The sequence below is a fragment of the Protopterus annectens genome, chromosome 9.part0 (assembly GCF_019279795.1).
Source record: "Protopterus annectens isolate FY-2018-M chromosome 9.part0, PAN1.0, whole genome shotgun sequence".
Classification (NCBI taxonomy): domain Eukaryota; kingdom Metazoa; phylum Chordata; order Ceratodontiformes; family Protopteridae; genus Protopterus; species Protopterus annectens.
The window spans coordinates 1,259,026,026-1,259,049,264 of NC_056743.1; the positions used below are offsets into that span (position 1 = coordinate 1,259,026,026).

The following is a 23,239-nucleotide window of genomic DNA, read 5'->3' on the forward strand; positions in this document are numbered from 1 at the left end:
AGAGTGATGGCACAAAGGGAAAAGCCCCAACTCTGGGCAAAGAAACCAGAGTTTGAGTAGCAACTCAGGTGGTTAACACATGTAGGCAAGTAGTATGGGGGTGCCCATCCTAGGGGGAAGGGGCACACACACACGGATATACACGCACATATGTTGATTTCCCTGGTTGAGATCAAGGAAACAACAGTATTGTGCCTCTTGTGGGTGGGCACAGCAGTCATGCAGGAACCATAAGCTACTAGAAAGGAGCCATACAGCACAATGCAGGGATCTGTATGGAGGGTAGCACACTGCACACTCACCTCATCTTACAGATCGAAGTACTGATATTGTTCACATTGGATAGCAAAGCTATTCATCTTCATTAATAATCAGAAAAAAAATCCTTAGCTTACTGCTATGGGTGATCACTAGGGGATGTCTAGTGGCTTCAATACAAGGTGAAGTTGCATGGAACAAATGAAAGAATGAGGTTAACTGGAATGAAGTGGAACTACGTAAGAAAGAAGAATCTCAGCTATATGCCAGCACAGTGGTATAGCGGGCTAAAGCAGTGACTATGGCCCAGGCAATCTGGATTCAATTAGCAGCTTGGGTGTCTGAGGTGCTGGAAATGGAGGATAGGTCTGACCATCATGGGGGGATTGCACATCAGCACTCCTTGCAGTTGATCTTCAATGGAGGTCAGAGACACAGGGGGCAGGGTGCATCTTCAGGGACACAAGACATTGGCTAAGTTACCATGAACAAAGAATAATATGTCAGAACACCCACTGCACATCTGTATCAACAGTGAGTGTGTGTGTGTGCATTAACATAAGGGAGGGCACTTAGGGCATACCAAAAACAAAATCCTACTCAGCAGCATATGTGATAATGTCCCAAGGTGCCTTAATCTCCTTAATCAGTAGCCTGGTGAACAAAAAGAGAGGCTTTTGGAAGCAACTGATCAGCTACTGGGGCAGGGCACAATAAATAAAATTTGAACTACATAAATATCTGTCAGAACAAGGAAAACATGTATATTTTTATGTAACATTTAAAATGACAAATATCACATTCTCCGAGAAAAAAAAACTATTTGGTTGCCAGTTTTCAACAACTTATCAATGATACAGTCTGTCTATATGCTGTCATATAAAAAGAAATGCAAAATGTACATGCGTGTTGTGACCCAAATAGCAAAAGCAGACCTCCCAAATGGCTAAGTAATTTTCTCAAATGGTGTCCAGTAGGATGCCCATATCTCATATATACTACCAAACATATCAGAAAAATACGACATGACCCTCAGCTACAGATTCCAGGGAAAAATACCATCTTCACATACTGTATTTTACTGCATGAGTCTCAAAAATTGATGGGACAAACACTTCCCATAACAAGAACCTTCCTTATTCAGGACAACTATACACAAAAGTTATGCACTTACCATAATGATAGTTCCTCATGACCAAGGGCCATATTTTACATGATCCAGTTCATCTATGCCAACTGAAGGACACTCTCCAGCTATACATCTTGAGTGGCATCATAACAGAGTATCATGGTGAATAGTGGCCCAGAAGGAATACCTGAACCTTGAGATCGTATTCAGCTTACAGTATCTTGCAAAAGTATACAGTGAAGCCCATGTGACAGCAGGACAGATATCAACTACTGAAGAAAGTTAACACAGCTGTAGATCTAGCTGAATGGGTTATAGGTCTACATGGAATTGCCTTATTACTAGTACTGTACCCAAGTAATACAGTCTGATAGCCACCAGAAAAATGTAATTTTAGATATTTTGTGCTCCATTCTATTGTAAGCAATAGGGATGAACAGACTCATCTTTGCAAGAGACTTTCCTTCTGTGCAGAGAAAACCTTAGCTGTCTGTTAACATCAGTGCAATATAATTTGTATTCATCTTTGTTGGTGTATTGAGGAAAGGATACTAGTAGATTGACAGACTGGGCACTGAGGGTAATTTGGGCATGAAAGCAAGGTTTGCAAAGATACACTGCCTTTATAAAATACCTGGTAAGGGGCATGGCATGACAATCTGCTGTACTGACACACTTTGATAACATTATTGGTATGAGAAAAGAGTTTCCCAGGAGAGATTAACTTCTCTGTAGGTGGTTCAAATGAAGAGTGGGTGAGCTCTTCTAAAATGAAGTTGAAATCCCAAGATGGAACATAATCCTTCATGGGAAGTCTCGGCAGAAAGCTGCTTCTTACAAAAGCTTTACACACCTTTTGGGCTGCTACAGAAGCAGAATTAATGAAATTTGAGATAGTTGAGATACAGCACTGGGTTTGCTTAAGTAAATCTACTTATGTAGCATGAGGCCAGAGTCCTTTTGTAAGCTTACTTTTGCTCATATTTTCTTTCTTTTTATTTTATTTCTGGTGACTGTACCTTTAGAAACTTTATATCCTTGTCTCTCAGGCTAGTTTTTCACTATCTTTTTCTGATTGTTTCTATGACTTCATCTTGACCAGGGTGCTAGCCCTGCTCCGTTCGCCCTCGCTATGCTCGGGCTCACTTCACTCCCCTACCCTACCCCCATTCCCACCCACCCCATTACAATTACCTTTATACCTAACTATCCTTCCTCTTCCTGTCCCACTAGCCACTACAATTCCACTTCCTGCCTATTGCCTTGTACAACCATCTTACTAATATGTCAATTTTGTCAACACCACTTCCTCTATACCACTGTCTCTACCTACTCTATCTGACCATATTTTATTCCAACATGTATTATTTTCTAATATCTTCTACACTACTCCTTATTCTCTCTATCTCCACCTCTTACCACTCCAATCTCTCTGACCCACTCCTATGTTCACCAACTTCTGACTCGTACAACATATATCCAACTACTTCATCTTTTACTATCTCCCCTAATCTCTTTACTACCTCTACCTCAAGTCTATATAAACTATCCATAATGCAGGTTTTTAAACCTTCCCACAAAGCTAAGTCAAAACTATACAAACTCCATCTAGCATCTACTACACACACTCTCCTCACTAAAAACCTACTCTGTTCTGGAGATATCCATCCCAACCCTGGCCCCGCTTCTCTCCCCAAAACTACCTACACTGCTCCCATCTAACAGTCACCAACCTCAGTCACAACAATCATCTCCATCCAAATACTTAACTATTTACTCATTGAATATTCAGAGTCTAGCAAATAGTCACTGAGCTGCACTCATGGATAGCTCTCAATACCCCTCACATCCTCTCCCTATCTGAAATCTGGCTCAAGCCACATATCTCAAATAGTGAAATACTCCCTTCCAGGTTATAATATCTTCCGATCTGATAGAACTGTAAAAAAAGGTGGTGGCGTGGCCATCCTCTACTCAAACATTCTTAACCTCTCACCATACCCTTCCCCAATGCCTGACTTCCTCCCAGCTCAAATCATCATCCTTAACTGCCATCTGAATCCCCACAAAAAAACTTGCAATTGCCTCTATCTACCTTCCTTATGGTAACAATCTGCCCATTCTTGAAAACATCCTATCCTGGTTCGCCCACAACATACCATATGAGACACATCCTTGGTGATGTCAACATTGATTGGTCCAAACTCACAACTGACTCCCAACTAAGTATCCACTTACACGGCTTCCATCAACTTATAACATCTCCCACTCGCTTCCATAAAACTTCCACTTCCAGCTCCATCATAGACTGGATCCTTACCAATTCCCACCACCTTACCGGACTCCCTCAGTGATCATCTCCCTACCACCATCTTAAGACACTACTCCCATATTCCTAAACCCCACCTTATCAAAGACTGTCGAAAACTATCGACTTTCAATTCATCCCAATTTAACTCCATTCTCCACAACATAGATTGGTCCATCCTAAAACACCTCCCTCTAAACGATGCTGTAAGCACTTTCAATAGCATCTTCATGAATACTCTAAACTCTTTAGCTCCCTCTAGGAAGATCAGAGTGCAATCAAACCATGCTGCCTGGCTCTCCAAAGAGACTAGGTCCCTTATGAAACAAAGAGATCATGCTTGGAAAACCTGGACTAAAACTAAACCACCACCTTTTCTTCAAAAAACAGGCAACTGAAGAACCTTGCAAAAAACATGCAACTAATGACAAAAAGTTATACTATAGCTCTGCTCAGCTTAACAAATCCAATCCTCGAAAATTTTGGTCAACTCTCAACAACATCCTCTATCCTGGAAAGCCCTCTAATCCCTCCACATACCCTAACTCTTCCTCTCAGGAAACAGCTACCCTCCTGAATAAACACTATCTCTTCCATCCAAAATTTGGTAACCTCTAAGCCAAACTCTACTTCGACACCCACCTCTCCAAGTCCCACTAACACAACTTTGTTTTCTTTTGAGCCAGTTCCCATTACTTACATCAAATCTCTACTACTCGAGCTAAAATCGTGCTCTCCTTCCACTGACAATCTATCTCCTACATTCCTCAAACTTGCTGCTGACTCAATTGCCTATCCTGCATCTATACTAATTAATAGATCAATTCTGGAATCAACTGTCCCCACCCTTTGGAAATCTTTCTTCACTATTCCTCTTCATAAAGGTGGAAACTCCAACCCCACAAACTACTGACCCATTGCCATTCTGCCCCCCCCCTCCAAGATATTAGAAAAATGTATTCACTCACAGCTTCTCAATCACCTCCTCACACACCACTTACTTACCCCTATCCAACATGGATTTCGTCCTCACCACAGCATCACCACTGCCCTCCTCTCCTTCACTCATATCATTGCAGAGGCCCTAGACAACAATAAACTCATTTCCAGTCTCTTCCTAGATCTCTCCAAAGCCTTCGATATCGTCTCTCATCCTCTACTACTATCCAAACTCGCAAATCTCCACCTATCCCCCTTCACACTTGCCTGGTTTAATAGTTACCTATCTGGCAGGGAACAATCTGTCAAATGGCTGTCATCCTTCCTCACCTTTCCTTCCCATCTCCACTGGTGTTCCCCAAGGCTCCATCTTGGGACCCCTTTTGTTTAACATCTTCACCAATGATCTTTACACCTCATGCAAAGAATCCTCCCTTATTCAGTATGCCGACGACTCCACACTTATATCCATCTCAAATAACATTCCTGAACTACACTCCCTGACCCAACAGGCTCTACTATCCACTGAACAATGGCTCTCTCACAACCTATTGATCCTAAATCCCAAAAAGACCAAACTCCTACTTTTCCTTCCCCGTTCTCTTTCTCATCACAAAACCTCCTTTTTTATTACATCTTCTAACAATACAAACATCCAACCTGACACCCACACAAAACTCCTAGGAGTCATTATCAATGACTAACTCAAGTTCAACCTACACAACTCCAATGTATAAAAAAAAGGTACTTGCATATTATCGCAAACAGATTTTTATGGAGCCATAACTTTCACTGTTCTTGTGAAACGAGTGTATACATAAACACAGCACAAATATTAACAAGAAGTTTGAAGTAGATAATTATAGAAATAATTCATTTAGATCAATAATTTAATGTAAGTGCAAGGCATATAAGCAATGTAAATTGTTCTGTACTATTAAAAACATTGCTCTGGCATAGCAACCAGTTTTCACATAGTATGAAACAGTAACGCATGCCACTGACTGCAATGCTCGGTGATTTACATGAGTGACGGCAATGCTCAGTGATTTATGGAAAAAAGCTTTTATGAGGGATAGCACAGGTAAAAACCATGCAGCATGGGGAACTTTCCTTTTCACTAATAGGATTTTACAGTGATACAAACAAGCCACAGCAGAAGAATAACTGCTTTAACGCATCATCATCACTCAACTTACAAACTATGAAGCCAAAAGTAAGCAAACTTTAAAAAAGTAAGTAAGCCTAATAGACCTGAAAGTCACAGACCAGTAACTTCAAGTACTGCTGCCTAAACAATATTAAACAATAGTAGTTAGGATTTTGAACACCTGTTTTCAGTATTACACAGACTCGTTTTGCGAGAACAGTGACAGTTATGGCTTCGTAAAAATCTGGTTGCGATAATACGCAAGTACCAAAAAAACAAACCAGAAACTAGGTCTGCTATATCAGAACAAAAAATTCCTAACCCCTGAATCTAGACTTACCCTGGGCTAGGCACTCCTCCTCCCCTCCCTCTCATATGCCGTCCCAGTTCTTACCAATATCAAGGCCTCCACTCTAGCCAGAATCATTACTAACTCCCCATACAACTCACACCACTGCATTTCTTTAAACTCTCTTCAATGGCTTGAACTTCCCCAGTTTCTGCTATCTTATCAATTTCATATGCTACACTCTATTCTTTATAAACCCTCCTTTTGTCCATCTCTATCTTCCTTAGTCACCATCTACATCCCATCCCGGACCCTCGGTACTTCTAACCAACAATTACTTGATATCTACCACTCAAAAAGGTCAGTAGGCAAACTACTCTACAAACACTCCCTTGCCCATGCTTGGAACAAACTTCCCCTTGACTTACATTCAATCTCCCACACCTGACACTTTAAAAATGAACTAAAAGCTTATTTTCTCAATTCCAGAACCTGCCCTTACCATGACCATACCTAGTCTTCCTTCCCTTTATGTACCCTCAAAAGGACCATACTTAGTACCTCATTACACCTCTCTCTCCAATGTGTCTACTATGCATTTGCACAATTTTATACAAACAAAAAATGTTTATTGTTGACCTATTGAACTATATCAATGTAAAAGTGTTACTTAGCTTCTTTTTAATGCAACTTTAACTTTATGCATGTAACCCAACATATGTGAATCGCTTTGCTAGAACTGCTATTATATCAATATTGTTTAAAATTGTACTTGTTTTAAAATGTATTACTGGAGCTTTTCTCCTCAGGTCTCCACTGAAAATGGGCTACAAGCCCAGTTGGACAAACTCGGTTAACAAATGTCAATAAATAAATAAATAAATAAATAGTTGCTAAGTGTACTCTTATGGATGAGAAGTTAGAACCTTTATAAAAAAAAGTTGGTCAAGAACTGAAAAACAGTAGGGATTAGGGCTTTGAATGGCTCTATTTGCTGTTGTGTAGCCCAAAGAGAAAACATGGTCCAGTTACCTCTGCAAATTTTCTTGGTAGAGGGTTCCTGGGCAGCAGAAATTATTTGGACTAACCAGACATGGTAAGTAGTGTCCCTGGCCATCAGAGGAAGTGTAAAAATCATGCAGTTAGTTTAAAAGACTATAGGTCCAGGTAAGGAGTGCTGGACAGATATGATAGAAGACACAGGTCACGCTCAAAGTAAGTGCTTCTTCTTCATGTGAGGCCAAAGAGGGAACCATACTTGTCCAGACAAAATAATTAGTCTTGCTCTGAATAACCTGTCTTTCTGTAGGAATCTCAGTATTGGGGGGGGGGGGGTAGTAGAGAAACCCTGTTGGCCACTGATGGTCTACCACATCCTGGGGAATCTGTTCTTGAGGAGGGATGTGGAATAAAAAGTTGCTATACTTTGTGTTGGTTGGGGATGCAAACAGATCATAGCAAGTGTTTTCCTAGGAGTGGAATATCAGTCATGCCATTGTCAAGCTGAGGGACCATTCTTGTGACATCAGAAGACACCTGCTTAGCCTGTCTGCATAACCAGGAAAATGCACTGCTGTTTGAAAGTGCAAGTCAACTGCCCACTCCCAGACCTTCAGTGTCGCCCCATCAGTGTGTGTGGGATCTGGTACCTCCCCATTTTTTGAGGGTCTATGCTTAATCGAAGACAATATCCACTGAACAACTTTTAAGCTAAAACTAACTGTTGAACATCGTAAATCCATTCATTGAATGCTCAGTTGGCCATTACAGTACAGGATAGCAAACCTGCCCCTTCCCCACTATATTATGATCTGAGTTGGTATATATAATTAGTGGGGATGTGGGGGATGCAGCCCACCACATAATAAATGCCAGGTGTTAATCCAATCTTCCAGTTGTGCTACTTCCTTGTAGATGGCAAACTATGAGTATTCAATGACCATTCAATTAATATTGTCTGACGATTAACCATAGATCCATTTTTGGATGTACCATATTGCCTCTGTGGGGCATCACAACCGAGGAGAAACTCGAGCTTTGAAAAAAAGTTAGGATGCCTTGAGTTTGGGTACCTCCTGCGGACACCAGTCCTTCAGTTGGAGTAGATGGACCAAATCATGCAAGTTTTTTTTTTTTTTTTTTTTTTAACTTCTAATGGACAGTTAACTTGGAAAAGCCATATTCCAGTTATGAGCTACATCTCACCTCCTTGAATGGAAGTCATATATTCACTGTCATATACACCCACATCTAATGGGAAAGGAGTAAAATGAAACTTGACAGCCTGGCATATTCTAATGGAAATGCAGGCCTGATGGAGGAGACCATCAATACAGAACTATCAGTACAACAGTTTGCCAATTTTCTAGTAAAATGTAGTTGGGTTGTTCTTTTAGGGGGGCAGAGGTAATAGAACAAGCTCCATGTTGAATTTCTGACTGCCATGCTACAAATGCCTAGTAATACTTTCCCATTTTCCATTAATTTTCTTTTTTTTGTTGTTGTTGTTGTTGTATTAACACTTCTAATGCTGAAAAACATCACTTGTGGGGATAAATAGTGTACTTAGTTCTTAAGTTACCAACCCAAAACATATTTGTGAGGTGTTACATATTCACTTCATCTAAGAAAAAGTAAAAATATACAAGTTTACGAACTGAATCTAAAGGCAGCTGCAAAGAAATTGATACTGAAAACTATTAAAGTAAACTTGACAGCCAAAAATGAAAGTAGTAACAGATGTGTAGGAGTTAGGCCTACCATCTTCTGCCACAAGAGCTTAAATCTTCCAAGAGTTGTGCAACTCGGCACCTAAAACTTTCCAGAGCCATTAAACTCCCTCATATTTACACAGAATCCTGTTACAGAACGACTCTTCTGCAGAAACCGGAGCTCATGAAGGAAAGAGACCAAGGAAGAAGACAAAAGTACAGTTTTGTACCTACCATAAATGTAGATGTTCGAAGATCCACATTGCTGCAGTCCTTACTTATGGGTAGTCCGCTGTCCTCGGTCGGCCCGAATACCAAAGTATTAGGCTGACGTCGGTCATGGGCGCACAGCCCTGACATCAGAGCGTCAGGGTATAAAAGCGCATGACCGACGTCATATCCTCAGTCTTTTCTTGCCCCAGATGTCAGAAGGCCCTAAAGGAAAGGCCACAGCCAAAAAACAGAGTAACTTCCCAAAAGATATGCCCAACTACAGCCATCACCCAAACCATATAACCATGCTAAGCTACAGAGGGGAAGGAGGGAGGGAAAATTGGACTGCAGCAATGTGGGTCTTCGAACATCTACATTTATGGTAGGTACAAAACTGTACTATGTTCTTTCATCTCACATTGCTGCAGTCCTTACTTATGGGTAGAATCCCAAAGCAACAGGAAAGGGAGGTTGGAAAAATCATAAAGCATTAGGGGCTGCTAAAATGCCCTGTAAAATTGCAGTGGCAAATCCAGCCCTAGACTTAGAATAAAGAGGAAGGTGGTAATGTTTAGAAAAAGTATGTACTGAACTCCAAGTGGCTGCTTCCAAAATATCCTTTGTAGCTACCCCCCTTAGAAAGGCAGTAGAAGTTGCAGTAGCTCTAGTGGAATGAGGTCTTATCCCAGTCGGAATCTCCTTACCATGATGGGAATAACAAAAAGAAATACAAAACCCAATCCATTTAGAAATAGTTTGTTTTGAAACAGGTTTACCCTGTGAACCCAAAGCAAAAGAAACAAATAACTGCTGAGACTGTCTGAACTCCTTGGTTCTGCTCAAATAATAACGCAACTGCCTGTGAATATCCAAAGTATGCAAAATCTTCTCCCCTTTATTTTGAGGATTTGCATAAAAAGTAGGCAAATGAATAGTTTGGTTTAAGGCCACACTAGAAACCACTTTAGGCATAAAGGAAGGATTAGTACGCAAAGATACCCTATCTCTATGAAAAATCAAGAAAGGCTCCACTGCCATAAGGGCCTGTAATTCAGAAACCCTTCTTGCAGAAGTAATGGCCAACAAAAAAGCAGTTTTCCATGACAAATACTTTAACTCGGCCGTAGCTGCAGGCTCAAAAGGTTGTAGAGTAAGCTTTTCCAACACAAAATTGAGATCCCAAGCAGGAGTAGGAGCTCTACGTGGGGGTCTTATGTTCTTTGCCCCTCTGAGAAACTGCTTAAACAAAGGATGAGAGAATAAAGGAGGGTCACAGTCATAATTAGCCGAAATGGCTGCAGCATGAACCTTTATGGAGGAGAAGGACAAACCTTTGTCTAATAACTCAGTAAGATATTGTAAGGAAGCACTCAAATTAGGCTTGGAAACATCAAAGTCCTTCCCTTTGCTCCAAATAAAAATCTCCTCCATTTATGAGCATAAACTTTCCTTGTACTAGGCCTCCTGGCCTCCAAAATAACATTCAAAACTCGTTGTGGAAGCCGAGAACCTCCAGAATCTAAAACAGAATATGCCAGGCTGTTAGATGCAGAGACTGAATTCTGACATTGAGAAAGTGATTGCCCTCCTGAGACAAAGGTGTGGAATCAAAGGCAGAGGCCATGGAGGCTCTCGGACCAAACTCCTCAGTAGTGGGTACCAGTGTTGTCGAGGCCAATCCGGTGCTATCAGGATCATGGATGGCTTGTCTTGTCTGGCCTTCAAGAGAACCTTGGGCAGAAGAGGTAGAGGTGGAAAGGCATATACATGAAGATTGTCCCAACTGAATGACAGAGCGTCCACCTTCCAAGCTGTGGGATGAAACCCTTTTGTGCAAAACTTTGGCAACTGGTAATTTAGTGGAGAAGCGAACAGATCTATGTCTGGAGTTCCCCATGACACTGTCAACTTTTGAAATACCTGAGGATCCAATTTCCACTCGTGAGGATCCACTATTTGTCTGCTCAATACATCCGCTAAGGAGTTCTGTGCTCCTGGTAGAAATCTTGCCTGAAGATTGAGGTTGTAACTGAGAGCTGTCTCCCACAAAATCATCGCTTGTCTGCAAAGAGGTGCGAATGAGTTCCCCCTTGCTTGTTGATGTACCACATGACAGTTGTGTTGTCTGTTAGAATCAACACCTGCCCTGGGTGAAGTAAATCCTTGAAAGCCATTAATGCAAATTGTACTGCTAACATCTCCTTCAAGTTGATATGCAAATGTTGAAGTATGGCAGGCCACGTGTCTTGCACCCATTTCCCATTGAGGTGTGCTCCCCAAGCCTTGTCAGAGGCATCCGTCGTTAGAATCTGACTCGCCTTTGGTCGGGTCACAGAGAGTCCCTTGTTTAGGTGACATTCCTGAGCCCACCACAAAAATTCCTTCTGAATGCAAGGTATCATTTGAATGACAGTGTCTAGATCCTGGCAGTGTTGTGTCCATAGATTTTTGAGATACCATTGAAGCTTCCTCATATGCAATTTGGCATTGGGAAGCACCAGAATACAAGATGCCATGAACCCCAAGGCTTGAAGGACTGTCCTTGCAGTCAGCCTGGACTGTAGAGACATTTGATGGAAATAAAGTGAAAGACTTTTCTGTTTGTCCGGGGTCAAAAGGCCATCTGGGAAGCTGTATTCAGTCTCACACCCAGAAAGCACATGTCCTGAGAGGGTACTAGACTGGACTTTGTTTCGTTCACAGAATACCCTAGGCATCTTAACACTACCATCACATACCGTAGATGCTGAAGAAGCTTGTCCTTGTCTTGTGCAATAATCAGGCAATCGTCCAAATAAGGATAAATTTGTATTCCTTCCATCCTGAAAAGGGCTATCACTGGAGCCAGAACCTTTGTGAAAACTCTGGGCAGTAGATAAGCCAAATGGCAATGCAGAGAACTGATAATGTAAATTTCCAGCTCGAAGACGCAGGTACTTCCTGCAACTGGGCCTGATAGGAACATGAAGATAAGCCTCTTTTAGATCCAGAGTTACCATCCAGTGATCTTTTCCCAGCAGAGGCAAAAGCTGTTGTAATGTCAACATTTTGAACTTTGGAATGTCCAAATAAGTGTTGAGGAGAGATAAATCCAAAATCGGTCTCCACGTGTTCCCTTTCTTTGGTACTAGAAACAGGCGGCAATAAAACCCTAGACCCACTTCTGAAGGAGGTACTGGCTGTATGGCTCCCATGTGAAGAAGTAATGAAATCTGTTTGTGAGCCTCCATCCTTTGCCGAGGAGGAATGTCTGGCATACCTTTGAAAGGAGGCAATGTATGGAAATAAAACTTGTAACCTTTGTTTATAATGTCCAACACCCATTTGTCTTGGGTGACTAAAAACCAATTTTGCTTGAAGAGGGCTAGCTTTCCTCCCAAAGGAGCTGCCCGGCAAGAAGAATCTGGCAGCTGAAAATGCAGGTCATTGGGCCTGTTTACGAAAGGACTGGCCCCTACCCTCACCAGCAGATTGAGCAGGCGAACTCCAGGTTCTAGGCCTAAAGGTACTCTGAGCTCTGCCCCTACCACGCCTAGATCTACCCCTAGACTGGGAATCAGAAGAAGGTGCGTCCACCCCTTAGCAGGCCAATTTCTACTAAACTTAGGAGGTTGAACCTGCAAAAAATCTTTAACAGTCTGCATAGACTTAGCCTTGTCCTCCATTTTCTTCAAAACAGACTCCACAGGAGGACCAAACAACACTTCGGACTGTAAAGGGGCATCCAGAATTCTAGACTTAACATGTTCAGATAAATTCTGATCCTTAAGCCAGGCATGCCTACGAAGAACTGAACCAGTGGCAGCCACTCTAGAAGAAGCCTGCAAAGCATCAAAGCCACACTGCAAAGAATGTTTCCCCACCTGTTCAGAAACATGCACCAAATCTTGCAATTCTTTACACTCTATGCCCTCCGCCAAAGCATCCACTTTAGATTTTAGCTGAGAAAGGAGGAAATTCTGATATTTCAACATATGAAACTGGCAATTTAAAGCCCTCACTGCCAAAGTAGAAGAGGTGTACACCTTCTTACCCCATCTGTCCAAAGCTCTAGCTTCCTTATCTAGAGGAACCGGATTCTTTACAACAGAAGCCCTAACACCCTTAGGCCCCTGACTAATAGTTTCTGGGTCCGCCCTAGGACTCCTATATAGGTATTTATGAGCCTCAGGTACCCTATAATACCTGTCCGGTTTAACTGGTGCAGGAGGCATAGAATCTGGATTAAATGAGGCCTCCGAGAAAACATCCTGAACAACATCCAAAACAGGAGGAATAGCCAAGGGTCTGTGCTGTGGTAAAAACAAGAACTCTCTAAGCCTCTTTCTGGAATCTGAGTAATCCTGTCCTTCCCACTTAAAATGTTCCCTCATAGAGTGTAAAGTTTCTGAAAATGAAAAATCCTCTGGAGGGGAAGCAGAAGGAGTAGAATCCTCTGCATCGGAATCCGAATAAGGAGGAAAATCTTGAATATCCTCAGAAGACTCAGAATCATCTGAGGCCTGCTCCAAAATTTCCAACTCTGGCTCTACCCTGGGCCTCTTATCAGGAGGGGGCATGGAACCTCTAATTAAAGAAATCAAGTCTTCTGCCATTTTAAGCATATGCTTCTTAGGTACAGACCCTGAAGAACCAGAACTAACTCCAGAAGAAGGCAAAACAGTCCTGCCCTTAGAAAGAGCCCTAGAAACAGTAGCAGAAGGCCTAACCCCCTTAGGCAAAGAAGGGAGAATAGTAACCTGAGAGGCCCCTTCAGCCTGACCTGACTCCTGTGATGCCACATCCTGTAAAATCAAGGTTTCCCCCTGAGACTCAACAGAAACTTCAGCCGGATCCACCTGTTCCACTGCAGTCTCTAAAGGACCGGCGTCCGAAATAGACGAATCATCCTGTCTAGGCTTTACAGATATGTCTTTACGCTTCTTACGTAGGCGGCGTCGGAGGATCCGACGGCATATTATAATTACACCGTTTGCCAAAAACTAACCTAGCGCAATCTAGCCTTCTCTTAATAGTGCGCTTATTAAACCTAGCACAAAATCGACACCCAACTACGTTGTGCTCCGGTCCCAAGCAAGGGATACAAAGCGGTGGTAATCCCTATGCGGTATCTGCTTCCCACAAGAAATACAATTATTCACTTTTTCTGACATCCGGTAAACAACTGAGGCAAGAAAAACAAAATGCTCTAGCGGGTACTTAGCCCAACTTGGTATGTCTGAAACTCCGAAAACGAAAAATTTCAGAAAGCCGAACGGCACTTGCAACGCTGCTTCTGCATCGGACCATGCGGCAAAAAAGACTGAGGATATGACGTCGGTCATGCGCTTTTATACCCTGACGCTCTGATGTCAGGGCTGTGCGCCCATGACCGACGTCAGCCTAATACTTTGGTATTCGGGCCGACCGAGGACAGCGGACTACCCATAAGTAAGGACTGCAGCAATGTGAGATGAAGAACATCTAATGGCAAGAACCAAAACAAGACCAAAGGCAGGGTTAAGGAAGGAGGAATCATACAGGAAGATGGACCTAATCCTGCATGTACAAACGCTATGTATTTATCATAATGTTTGATCATCATGATCCACATTTGTCCACATCAATAGCAGGTCCAGAAAATGCAAAAGAAAGTCTCTCAGTGCATTTAATACACACTCAGGCTTCAGAACTCCCCATTATGGCTATAATGCATCTCACCTTCCATTTTTATCAAGATCACAATTGCAGTACTGCAACTGTGAGCTAAAGTCGCTCAAGATCCTCCAAATACTGCTATTACATTCTCTAGACCTTTCATCAGAGGAAAGGACAAGGCAAGGGCAAGAGGGGAAGTTTGCTGAAGTGGGGAGACACAGATCATGAAGATATAACATGGTAAATATGTAACTTTTGTATCTTACATGATCCATCCATAATCTTCCAACTACATGACAGACTCCTTAGAATAAACCTCTTGTAAAGCATCAAGACAGAATGTCCCTCAATAATGTAGCTCTGAAGGTAGACATGAGTTTGTAAAATATATCCAGTTTACATTGTCTTGCAAAAGAATGCAATGAGACCCATGCTGCAGTGGCATATGTATCTTCAGATGTAACATTCCTGAAAAAAGGCCACAGAAACCATCATCATTCTAGCAAAATATACCCTGAGTTTATTAAGACAAAGTACAGTTTTGTACACTTACCATAAATGTAGATGTTAGAGTGTATTCACTGTTGCAGTCCTTACAAAATGGGTTATCCGGTTCCCGGTAGCCCGCAGTCGGCCAGAATACCAAAGTCCTTGGTGTATGATGTCGGCTGCCTTCAGTTTAGGCCTGACATCAGATACAAAGGAAGGCAGCAGACGCCATTTCCTCAGTTTTTCTTGCCTTAAATGTCTGGAGCCCCCAAAATGGGTTAGACCAGGAAAAGAAAAATCCAGTCTGCGCACTAGGAAAAAAGGGGGGGGGGGGTGTAAGGAGAAACCAGGACTGTGACAGGGAATACACTTGAACATCTACAATTATGGTAAGTGTACACAACTGTACTATGTTCGTGTTTCACTGTTGCAGTCCTTACAAAATAGGTTGATTCCTAAAGCCCAGGAAAAAAACAAAAGGGAGGAGGAATACCCACTGTTCAAGGGTTGGTGAGGATGCCCTGCAACACTGCGGTGGCAAAACCAGCCCTGGATTTAGAAAACAAAAGTAAATTGTAATGTTTAGTGAAAGTGTGGACAGAAGTCCAGGTAGCTACCTCCAGGATGTCCCTAGTAGGTACACCTCTTAAAAAAAAGCTGCTGAGGTAGAGGCTGCTCTAGTAGAATGGGTCCTAATACTCTGAGAAGGAACCTTGCCATGCTGTAAGTAACAAAAGCGAATACAATGAGCAATCCACTTAGAAATGGTCTGTTTAAAAATAGCTTTGCCCTGAGCTCCAGGAGCAAAACTGACCAACAACTGATCCAACTTTCGAAAAGATTTAGTCCTGTCCAGGTAAAATCTAAGCGGTCTATGCACATCCAGGGAATGCAGTAACCTTTCCCCTTTATTCTGAGGATTAGGAAAGAAGATAGGCAGGTGTATAGACTGCTTAAGAGTCAGGCTAGAAACCACCTTAGGCATAAAGGAGGGATTAGTTTGAAGAGAAACCTGATCCATATGGAAGAAGATAAAAGATTCTACTGCCATTAAGGCCTGCAGCTCAGAAACTCTTCTAGCTGAAGTAATAGCCAAGAGAAAGGCAGTTTTCCAGGAGAGAAACTTCAAATCTGCTGAGGCAGCTGGTTCAGAAGGAGGCAGAGTAAGTTTCTCAAGTACAAAATTAAGATCCCAAGCAGGGGTAGGTGCCCTTCTGGGAGGCTTTAAATTGCTAGCTCCCCTGAGGAACTGTTTTCATCAAGGGATGAGAGAAAAAGGGCTGCTCAACGGAACAATGAGCACAAATAGCTAAAGCACGAAGTCCACCATTAAGCAAGCCTGCCAGATAGTCAAGAGGAAGAGAAGGGTCTTCCCCTCTAGTCTGCATCCAAATGGAGAATCTTTTCCACTTATCTGCGTAATAATTCCTAGTGCTAGGCCTCCTCGCCTCACGAAGAACCTCAACCACCTGTTGGGAAAGGTTTAAATTATGAGCCAGGCTGCCAAATGCAGAGTCTGAAGATGAGGATGCAAAATTTTTCCCCCCTCCTGGACCAAGAGATCTGGTATCAGGGGAAGATGTCAAGGTTGAAACTGGAAGAGACTGCAAAGTAATGCATACCAATGTTGCCTGGGCCAGTCTGGAGCTATGACGATGGCCCTTAGTTTTTCGTCCCTTAACTTTAACAACACTCTGGGAAGAGGAGAGAATGCATAGATCGAGAGCTGTGTCCAGGGGAAGGACAGAGCATCCACTTTCCAAACTTTATTGTGATGATCCCAGGTGCAAAAGGTTGAAAGAAGGTGGTTGGTTGGAGAAGACAAGAGATCCACCTGGGGAGTGCCCCAACGCGGAATAATGTGATAGAAGATGGTCTTGTTTAGTTGCCACTCGTGAGGATCCAGGACCTGCTTGCTCAACCAGTCTGCCTAGGTGTTGAGCCTTCCTGGAAGAAAATGAGCTATCAGATGAATGCCCATGGAAGCTGCTATGGACCATAGTATCATGCTTGATCTGCACAGGGGGTAAGAGTGAGACCCTCCCTGCTTGTTGATGTACCACATGGTTGTGGTGGTGTCTGTCCTGACCAGAAGAGTAGCAGGAGATAGAAGATGCTTGAAAGCCATTAAGGCCTGCCGGACTGCCATAAATTCCTTCAGATTTATGTGCAATTCAACCCGTTGATAGTTCTTAACATTCTCTGACATTCGTTAAAGCAAGAAAAGACAGTCCCCAATGGGGTACTTATCTGAGGATGCCTTCAACTAAGCAGTTGGAATACAAAAAAAAGGTACTCGGCCGACTGGCACGTGTGCAAAAAGCTTCCACTTTGGGCTCTGCGGCAAGAAAGACTGAGGAAATGGCATCTGCTGCCTTCCTTTGTACCTGATGTCAGGCCTAAACCAAAGGCAGCCGACATCACATACCAAGGACTCATTCATTTTGTAAGGATTGCAACAGTGAAACAAGAACATCATTTGTTACATTTTATGTAATTGATGCAATCCAGTAGCCAATTGGTTAGGGTAACCTTACTAATATTTTGGCCTACTTTGCTTTGAGTAAAGGAAAAGGTTGCTCATCTCCTGTAGTATTCCTTATTCTCTCTAAAATAACTGACAGGGGATATCTAAGACAGTGTGGTAAGCATTCCCCCATGTTAGAGTACTGGGTAGAATAGCCTATTGAAGTTGCATTTTGTGACTACCTTTGGAATAAATTCTAGGCACGTGCATGAAGAAGCCCTAGAAACACTATCTTTATGGAAGATTATGTAAATAGGGTTTTATAAAAAGGTCTCTTCTGGCTGGGGTAGCAACCATTGAAAAAAGTAGCCTTTTGTGGCTAAATGGATCTCAAGTTATCATGGGTCTGAAAAGTGGAACATAGCATTTAGTTCTCAAGCAAGGAAAAAAAAAAAAAAAAAAAAACTTTCTACGCAGGAAAGCATTACAAACATTTAGGGTTGCTGGTGAGAGAGTTCAGTCCCTGATGAAAATCAAAAATATCAGCAAGGTGAACTTTAATAATGGAATAGCTGGATCCGTGGTTGAAAATATAAGCCAGAAACTGAAGCACAGCAGAAATGGGGGCTAAATATGGATCTATGCTTTGGTTTGTCACACACATATGGAAAACTTTGTCCAGTTACTATGTGGTTTCCTGGTGGACAGTTTCTGAGATGCTGTGAGAATCTGGACAGCCCTAAAATGGTAACATGGGTAAGTACCTGACCTGGTCATTAGTGGAAGGAGAGAAACCATGCGGTTAGCTTCAAGGATTGCAGTCTACATGAGGTTTACTGGACAGATGGGTCAGGAGACCTTTGAAGGGTCTAAGGAAGACAGGTCATTCCAGCAGATGACGCCTAAGCAAAGGAAATCATACCAGTCTGGAACAAAATAGGGTTATGAAAACAAACCTGGCCTTGCTCTATTGGGCCTTCTATATAAATGTAATGCTTTGGGAAGGGGGGAAATGGTGTGAAGAAGATTTTGGGGGGGACCACTGTACTACAGTGTTCCAAGATACTTAATCTATAAGGGAATGAGGGAGAAAAGCTGCTGCAATTGGATGTTAGTTGGGGATAATGTCAGAGTAAGACTTTCTCAGTGACAAAAAAAAATGTTCAACGGCAAATGACAAAGGGACACTTATATGACATTGACTAAACGTGCAGAAACATTACATAGGGTAGTTTATATACAACAGCTTGCCCGAGGTAACAGTGATGACAAAATGTTTACAATCGGAAGCATTTACATCTAACATCTGCTGGTTTAAAGAGATCACGTTAACTTCTCCAATATAAAATTCAAATTTCAAGTGAGAGAAATATTGCTTTTTGATCTTAATTGAAGAATTTTAGGAATGCTTTTACATATAGTTTTGCTACTCTCTGGGGACAGGCTGGCATGCAAGCAGTAACTGCAAAACAAATTCTTACTCATGAATAATCCAAGTTTGATTTGTTTTATACAGCTGAAGCATCATAGTGTGGGAGAATGTGAAGGATTTAAACCTTGTGAAGCAATCCAACGAACACATCTCTTCCACTTCTATAGGTCAGATTTTCTTGTATTTTGGTCTCCTGGCTTCCTTTAAAATGTTACAGAAGAAAGTGAGCACTCCAAAGGACACCATGGTTTATTCCAAAAACAGTTAAGCGCTTTCCTCTCCACTACAGAGAGTTCTTCAGAACAAAGAATTAACCTTACCCAACCAAGTTAAATACACCCATCAACTATTCAATTAGATAGGTAGGTCTACTACGTCTAAGGTAACTAGGCCTCTAGGTATCCAGGTATAAATGAAACTTAGCATTGCCAGTGTTCTAAAACTTGATCAAATTTCAGGTTAGTTTTTAGAGGGTTGAGTTTTTAAGAACAATTTTGACTTTTTAACTTATTCAATATTTGATTAATTAATAGAGATGATGTAATATTTTGTTATTAATGTTTTTACGATTTTTAAATGTGTGTTGGTGAATTATGACTTGCTGGAAGTTATGATAATTGCTTTAAGAATTTTAATTGTTGTCTAACTGAATAACTGATGGGTGTATTTAACTTGGCTGGGTAAGATTAATTCTTTGTTCTGAAGAAGTCTCTGTAGTGGAGAGGAAAGCGCTTAACTGTTTTTGGAATAAACTGTGGTGTCCTTTGGAGTGCTCACTTTCTTCTGTTTCATTCTGTGGTTTGCTGAGTTCCAGTTTGTTCCTTTAAAATGTTCCAAAACTTGGCTAGAAAAGCAAAGCAGCATTTATCATGGCAGAATGCTGAATGCGCCTTTGGTTTTACTGGAATAGTCTGATTTCCTGAGGTATATATGAAGGAGATACACTCAGGATAGAATTAACTAGTACACTTTCGGTCAGAGTTTTGCAAGTGCAAAGGATTAAGAACAGTCCATCATGTTTTTTTGTTTGATTTGCTGCAAGTAAAAAAAAAAAATAAGTTATGTACTTACCACAACGTTCCATCCGAGTGGCTAGACTTCATTTGTCATCAACCTGTGGGGGTCGGATCCGATATGGATCCGAGCTGGCAACTTTCCAAGCTAAGATCTGAGCTCCAAGCTCCTCCCCCTTACCCATACTACACTGCAACCACCTTCCAACCTTCAGATCAAGCTTGCCACCCACAACGTGACACACATCAACCCAAGAGACATAACCTGACCTGATCACACAGACTAGGCTCACAAGACCCAGTAAGTCTGAGTCCAAGGACTATCACAACCCACTAACGTCAGGGTGGAGGAGGGAGGAAAGGTTGATAACAAATGAAGTCTAACTACTCAGATGGAATGTTATAAAAGGGTTTAAAATCTTATGTAAATAAAAGTGCAACTGTCTGTGGACATCCAGTAAATGAAGCTTGTATTCCTCTGTTTTGAAAATTAGGGAAGAATACTGGGAGATTAATAGACTTGATTGATATTTGACTCCGAAGCGACTTTAGAGAGGAAAGAAGGATTTGTCCTTAGAGAAACCCTATCCTTATGAAAAACTAAGTATGGAGATTTCATACACAAGGCTTGAAGTTCAGACACTCTCCTAGCCGAGGTGATAGCCACCAGGAAGGCAGTCTTCCACAACAAGAATTTTAAATCAATTGACGCTGCGTGTTCGAACAGAGGAGCAACTAAGGCCTGAAGAACCAAGGTCAAATCCCACAGAGGGGAAGGATACTTAATCGGAGGTCTCAGCAAGAAAGTGCCTTTGATGAAAGTCTTACAAATCCTAGAAGCAACTAGTGAACCTGAAATTTCTCCTACATGAAAATTGGATACAACCACCAGCTGGATATTAACAATGGAAGAGCTGGCCCCCTGTTGGAAAATCTGAGACAGAAATTCTAATACCGCTGGAACTGGAGAGGTAAACGGATCCAAATCTCTCTGAGAAGTCCAAATGGAAAAAAGATTTCATTTACTACGGTACACCTTTCAGGGGGAGGACTTGTGCGCTGCCACCAGAATAGACTTAACAGGAGAAGAGAGTCCAAGTCCTGGCAATTAGTGGAACTGGAGCAACCAAGCAGTAAGCTTGAGGCTGTCCAGATTCGGGGGAGGAATTCTGGAGGGATGAGAAATGAGATCCGGAATGGGATCCAATATCCAGGGCGGAGCTACTAGATGAGACCATAGGCAAGGGAACCAAATTTGATGAGGCCAAAATGGGGAGATGAGGATAATCCTGCTCCCTAACAGACGGGCTTTCTGCAAGAATTTTGTCATTAGAGATAGCGGGGGATACGCATAAAAAAGACCAGGTGGCCAAGCATGGACAAGAGCATCTCTGGGGGCTTCCCCCAGAGGGGGAATCAGAGTGAAAAACTCGCACTTCACGTTGGACGGCGATGCGAAGATATCGCAGCAAGGCTGACCCCACTTGAGGAAGATCTGTTCCTCTACACAAGGATTCAGAAACCACTCGTAAGGTAAAAGAACAGTCCTGCTCAGTTTGTCCGCCAAAATGTTGGACCGACCCAGAATGGGCATTGCTATAAAAAACAGTTGGTGGAGATCGCCCATTCCAACACTCTCATGGCCTCTCGACAAAGCAGGTAGGACCTGTTCCCCCCTGTTTGTTGATACACCAGACCACTGACATGTTGTCTGACTAAACTGCAATCCTTCCCAGAGGGAGAGAAGCACGAAGGGCCTGCAACGCTAGAAGGACTGCTCTCATCTCTAGAACAGTGATATGCAGAATGGTCTCATTCGGGGACCACGTGCCTTGGACAGTCCTGCCCGTACAATCTCCCTCACCCTAGACGGGAGGCATCCGTGGTCACAGTGGCTTGGGATGGGGTCGCAATAAAGGGGCGTCCTTCTCGAAGATCCTGGGATTGAAGCCACCAGATGACGGAAGTTTTTCACACCTTGCTTAGAGGAATCGGGTAACTTAAGGGTTGGTATAACAAAGACCAATGAACTTGTAATGTCCACTGTAACACTCATGAGCAGACGTGTGCAAGGAACCAGATTTATAGCTGCTGCCATGGACCCCAAGGCCCTCAGAACTAGTTCTGCTGGGGGTGTAGAAGTCTGAAGAAGTGCCAATACATGGAGGGTCAGGTTCCGAAGTCTGTCTGGAGTCAAAAATACCTTGGCCTGGAAAGAATCTATTCTTGCTCCTATGAAGTCCAGAATCTGAACAGGCTGAAGAGAGGACTTTGCAAGGTTTACTGTGATACCCAGTAAATTTGACAGCTGAAGGAAAGAATTTCTGGCTTGAACAAGTAAGGAAAGACCTGAATGCCCTGAAGCCTCAGGTGGGTCGCTACAACTGCCATGACCTTGGTAAACACCCTGGGGGCTGTGGTAAGACCAAAGGGTAGGACCCTGAACTGGCAGTGATTGGCTCCATGCCGAAAACAGAGAAACCTCCTGGATCGTCTGTCCATCATAATGTGGTAGTATGCATCCTTGAGGTCTACACAGTACATCCAATCTTCCTCCTGCAAGAATGGCAGAATGGATTGTAAAGTGACCATCCAGAACTTTTGCTTGGCAACAGACAGGTTCAACGTGGAAAGGTCGAGAATCGCCCTCAAGTCCCCTGTCTCTTTTTGGCACCAAAAAGAACCTGGAATAGATGCCTGATCCAGACTGGTCTGGGGGGACAGGCTGGGTTGCTCTTTTGTTTAGCAGCTTTTCTATTTCCAAAGCTGCCACCTCCCTTAGAGCGGGTGGAATGTCTGGGAGGTGTTTTGGAGGTAAGGGACTGGTCAGAAAGGGAATGGAATAACCTCTAGATATTATCCGAAGCACCCAGTGGTCTGACGTTATGGACTCCCATTGAGCCAGGTGCTCCGAAAAACACCCGACTGCATCCAGAGTGGAGCAGTTGGGCAACCCCTCAGGGCTGCTGCACGGGTCAATCCGAAAACGGCTCCTGTGACCCGAAATTCTTTGGTCCCCCTCTGCCTCTGAACTGGTGTCCACCTTGTCCCCCTTTGCAACTAGGGGAAAAGGAGTCTGGAGTGTCTCAGGAATGCAGAGACTTCTGAAACTACAACTTCTTTTTGCCCTCGCCGATTCCTGGAAAAGGACCTTTGAGGGTTAGAGAAGCGTATCCCGACTGCCAACAGCGTCTTCCCGTCCCT

General features: G+C 42.7%; 1 protein-coding gene across 3 annotated transcripts in view; it reads right to left on the reverse strand.

The window, feature by feature from the left end:
* LOC122811982 (interferon-activable protein 203-like) overlaps positions 1-23,239 on the reverse strand; it is a 481,785-nt gene that overhangs the window by 650 nt on the left and 457,896 nt on the right. The gene's annotated exons all lie outside the window — the stretch shown is intronic.